This window comes from Nicotiana tabacum, chromosome 17, assembly GCF_000715075.1.
Source record: "Nicotiana tabacum cultivar K326 chromosome 17, ASM71507v2, whole genome shotgun sequence".
Lineage (NCBI taxonomy): Eukaryota > Viridiplantae > Streptophyta > Magnoliopsida > Solanales > Solanaceae > Nicotiana > Nicotiana tabacum.
In genome coordinates, this window is record NC_134096.1 from 96,426,763 (window position 1) to 96,432,029 (window position 5,267).

Genomic DNA, 5,267 nt, shown 5'->3' on the forward strand with positions numbered 1-5,267 from the left:
TGGAGGATACAATTACTTGGATCTGATACAACAAAATGAGAGAAGTAAAATGAAAGAGTCTTATTGGTGAAAAATCTTTCGGGCACTGTAAGGCGATGGTGAGTAAAGACACCAAAATGAGAGTCTTGTTAGTGAAAACTCGCAAAGAGCACTATAAGGCGATGGCGAGAAGAGAAATGAGAGAGGTCTGTTGGTGAAAACCCGCAAAGGGCGCCACTGATCGAAAAGAGGATCCTCACACCCATTGGCAATTTAGGGGTGTTCAAAACCGAACCGAAACCGAAAACCGAACCGAAACCGAAGCTTAATGGCTTATTGGTATCGGGTTAACGGTTTAACGGACGGGGAATGAATTAAAATATTTTTATTAACGGCTTATCGGTTTGGGGGCGGATTATTCAATTTTCTTAACGGATAATCTGTTAACCCGTTAAGAAATTTTATATATATATATATATATATATATATATATATATATATATATATATATATATATATATATATATATATATATATATATATATATATATATATAAAATTATTTTTATCCATATATATATTAAATATCAAAAACTCTTCCACTTCTTCCAGCTATTTGCTTAGCTTATTCTCCCACCCTACTATAAGATTGTTTAAGCTGCTGTCTATGGTTCACCTCTGCTTTTATTTTTTAAAACTAATGCATGTTGTCTATGTTTAATAGAAGAACAACAGTGTTGTTGCCACAACTTTTATCCCACAATATTGACAATAGTACTGTCTTGAATTATGTTTTGGGAAAATAGCGCATTTGCGTTTCCTGTAAATTGTTTACTACTTATAATCCATCCCTATTTCTATACATAACTGCCTTTTGCTCGGTGTTGTTTGTATGGTTAATGATATAGCGTGAAATGCCTGGTTGAGAGTTTAAGTTAGAAATTTGAAGTTGTTGTTTGAACTTTGAAGCTGCATAAATTCAAGCTCTGTTAGGCGTTAGCTGCAGGCCAAACATTTCTGTGTATTCTGCTCACTTATGGATTAATCATTTTGAAATATGTATCATGGACTCACTTTGAATATAGACTAGAATTTCCTATTCTGAATTTGTATGCTAGGCGTTAACAGACATATGTATGTCTGGACTCATGTAATGTAGTCTGCTTTGGGATTTAATGGTAGGCGTTAACATACATGTATGTCTGGACTCATATGTAGTCTACTTTGGGATGTAATCTAGCCTACAATGTGTTCTACTTTTTTCACTCTACAACACATGACACATTACATCATTTTTATGTAGGCGTTAGCAAACATGTTTGTTGGGACTCAATATGTAATTTCCTATTATGAATTTGTATGCTAGGCGGTCAACAAACAATTAATGCACGCAATATAGATTTAATTAGGCCGATAAACCGCCCGATCAGAGCTAAACCGATACCAATCCGCCCGATATCTTATCGGGTGGCTAGCGGATTAATACATTTAAAAGCCGATAACCGTTAAGCCAAACCTTTAAGAGTAATTAACCGCCCAATCCGCCCGATAAGCAGCCCTAATTGGCATTGACACAATCCTAGGCAAGGTTTCTCGGTTTCAAGGCAAAAGTTTATGATGAATTTATGAGAGTCATACAGTGGACATAGATCGGGCATCCAGTCCAAAAGGCATGTCATGTTCATTGAAGTCCGCATATACGCTAGATAATTCCTTCTTTCCTTCTCCCGAAAGGGATATCTCTTGTCTAAATTCATTGTCCATTTCATTGTTTGTTATTCTTTGAATCCCTTTGGGTCTAACTCTGTTCCAAAACTAAGGCAAAGAAGGGATAGCAAAACTGATTTATAGAGTTTTCGTTTGATATAAGCTAATATTCAAAAGGCACCCAGCCTTGGTAGGGGCATCAAGTCAATCCCGATTGGCCATGGTGGTTGATGCTTTAAAATCAAAAACTATCGAAAGGAGGAAATCAAATTGAAAGTGCCTACAAGGCAAAATAAAGTTGAATAGGTTAAGTCTCAAGTGGCTAACCATTTTGCAAAGTTTGAAAAGCCAAAGGTTCCCCAATGCTCTGGAATTGAAAGTTTTGGAGGAAAGAAATCGAAAGTGAAATGCCACAAAGGCAAAATAAAGTTGAAAAAGGTTAAGTTCTATGCGACCAACCGTCATGTAAAAGTTTGAAAAGTCAAAGGCTCTCTGGGGCCAGAAATGCAAGTGGTATTCACGAAACATCTAGTGGCAAGTTGAAATCATCATCAAAAGAAGATGGGCACAAAGCCAAGTTGCCAAAGACATCAAGGCCACAAACTGACCACCACTTTTAAAACTCACAATTTGTTTTGTTTGCAGCAGGAACAAAGCAGTGCAGAATGGCGACTCCTAAAAGACGAATGTCACCAAAGGTAAGTTTTCTCAAAATCTCCACTTTTCTTTATTTTTAGCATGCATCACTACTGTTCATACCTCTCATTTTCGTAGTTTAACCCTGGTAGAACCTTTTCGCCTAGGGGGATCAAGCTCATAGTTTCGGGTAGAAGTACTCTTCGCCTAGGTTGTTTCATAGCTTAACCCACGTAGAACCTTTTTGCCTAGGGGGATCCAGCTCATAGTTCCGGGTAGAAGTACTCTTCGCTTAGATTGTTTTATGTATCTTAACCCAGGTAGAACCTTTTTGCCTAGGGGGATCCAGCTCATAATTTTGGGTAGAAATATTTTTTGCCCAGGCTAATTTTGTAGCTTAACCCAGGTAGAACCTTTTTGCCTAGGGGGATCCAGCTCATAGTTTTCGGGTAGAAGTACTCTTCGCCCATGCTGTTTTTCGTAGCTTAACCCAGATAGAATATTTTCGCCTAGGGGAATCCAGCTCATATTTCCGGGTAGAAGTACTTTTCGCCCATGATTGTTTTTGTAGATTAACCCAGGTAGAACATTTTTCACCTAGAAGGATCTAGCTCATATTTTCGGGTAAAAGTACTCTTTGCCCAGGCTTGTTTTTCATAGTTTAACCCAGGTAGAACCTTTTTCGCCTAGGGGGATCTAGCTCATATTTTCAGGTTGAAGTACTCTTCGCCAAGCTTGTTTTTTCGTGGCTTAACTCAAGTAGAACCTTTTCGCCTAGGGGGATCCAGCTCATCATTCCGAGTTGAAGTACTCTTTGCTTAGGTTGTTTTACGTACCTTAACCCAGGTAGAACCTTTTCGCCTAGGGGATCCAGCTCATAGTTCCGAGTTGAAGTACTCTTCGCTCAGGTTGTTTTACGTAGCTTAACTCAGGTAGAACCATTTCGCCTAGGGGGATCCAGCTCATAGTTCCGGGTAGAAATACTCTTCACTCAGGTTGTTTCATGTAGCTTAACTCAGGTAGAACTGTTTCGCCTAGGGTGATCCAGCTCATATTTTTAGGCAAAAGTACTGTTCACCCAGGTTTGTTTTTCGTAGCTTAACCCCAGGTAAAACTTTTTCGCATAGGGGGATCCAGCTCATATTTCCGGGTAGAAGTACTCTTCGCTCGGGCCGCTTTTCGTAGCTTAACCCAGGTAAAACCTTTTCGCCTTATATTTCCTCGTTACATTTCCTTTTCAGTAATACAGGGCTTCAACCCCTGGTTACATTTCCTGTTCAGTAATACAGGGCGCCAACCTCTGGTTACATTTCCTTTTCAGTAATACAGGCGCCAACCCCTGGTTACATTTCCTTTTCAGTAATACAGTGCGCCAACCCCTGGTTACATTTCCTTTTTCATAATACAGGGTGACATCCCCTGTTACATTTTCTTAACAGTATCAGGGTACACCAATCCCTAGTCGTTTTTCCAATATCGGGACTCCACCCCCTAGTTTCTTTCATTTTAGACATAGGATTTTCATTCCATAGTCTCTGATTGTTTTTCGGGGTACACCGTTCCCGACCTTTTATTGCTTTCAATAAAGAACTACTTTTGAATTTTGTTACAATAACTCACGAAATTTTTCTAGTGCAAAATGGGGCAGAAAATTTTTGCTCGTTTGTTTGTTTCGGTGTTTGAGTAGGTTTTACATCGAGGCACAGGGTTCGAGATGGACAAAAGAAGAAGTCTCAATTCAGAATAAAAGAAAAGAAAAAATAGGTGAATCCAAAATGCAAAAGTAGTTGAAAAGATGTGGAATGCTCAAGACATGACTGAAGCCACTAGCATTGGAGTCCCGTTTTTAGAAGAAGCTATAGAACAATGAGCTAGCACCTACAGCTAGCGAGCATCAAGGTTTAGATGAGAGTCTGCGTGAAGAACCAGTCAAGATTCAAGATCATGTTTTAGAAGACTTATAGATAGGAATCTTGTAACTCATAGCTGATAGGTTTGTTTAGTTTCTTTTTGATTTTGATGTAATAACTAGACTACAGACCGAAGCCTCGACGGAACCTCACTCGACTCCTCGACACATCATTCCACCATTCTCCTTGAACTACACGTGACCTGATTCCCCTATAACTCGGGATATATAGGTTGTCCAAAACCAGGACTCGGTTACACCTTATCGTTTATTTCTTTTCCTTTTGAATAACGGTTTGGTCAAATATTAGTCACATGGCTCACCTAGTCTTTGCCTGAAAACTCTTCATATTTTCAAGCAAAGAGGGGCAGCTGTGAGCACCTAATTTTTGACTATATTTGAATTTTTATCACTTTCTACTATGTAAATATTTTTAAAAATTTAATATATATTTTTTAGCTTTGTTACACTTTTTTTATATAGGGTAAAAATTAAAAATAATTTAAAAAGGTCAATTATTACTATTAGTATTATTTTTTTATCTTTATTTTAAAATAAAATAAATTAAAAACCCAAAAAAATTAAATATTTTTTTTAATTTTCGGATGGGAATAAAATAATAGAAAAATTAAAAGTATGGAATTAAAAATTAAAAGTAAAATAAAAGTAGGTGAAAATTGTTTAATAGAAAAGTAAAAGAAAGTTAAAATTTAAAAAAATAAAAGTAAAAGAATGTGAAAATTTAAAAAATGAAAAGTAAAAGAAAGTTTGAATTAAAAACTAAAGTAAAGGTAGCTGAATTTTTTTAAAAAAAAGTAAAAGAAAGTGGAAATTAAAAGAAAGAAAAGTAAAATGAGTGAAAAATAAAAAAAAGAAAAGTAAAATAAGTGGGAAATAAAAAAAAGAAAAGTAAAAAAAAGTGAAAATTTAAATATAATAAAAGTAAAAAATGGGAAATTAAAAAATAAAAGTAAAGGAAAGTGGGGAATTATTTTTTTTTTTAAAAAGAAGAAAAATGGAAAGTGGGAATTCTTTT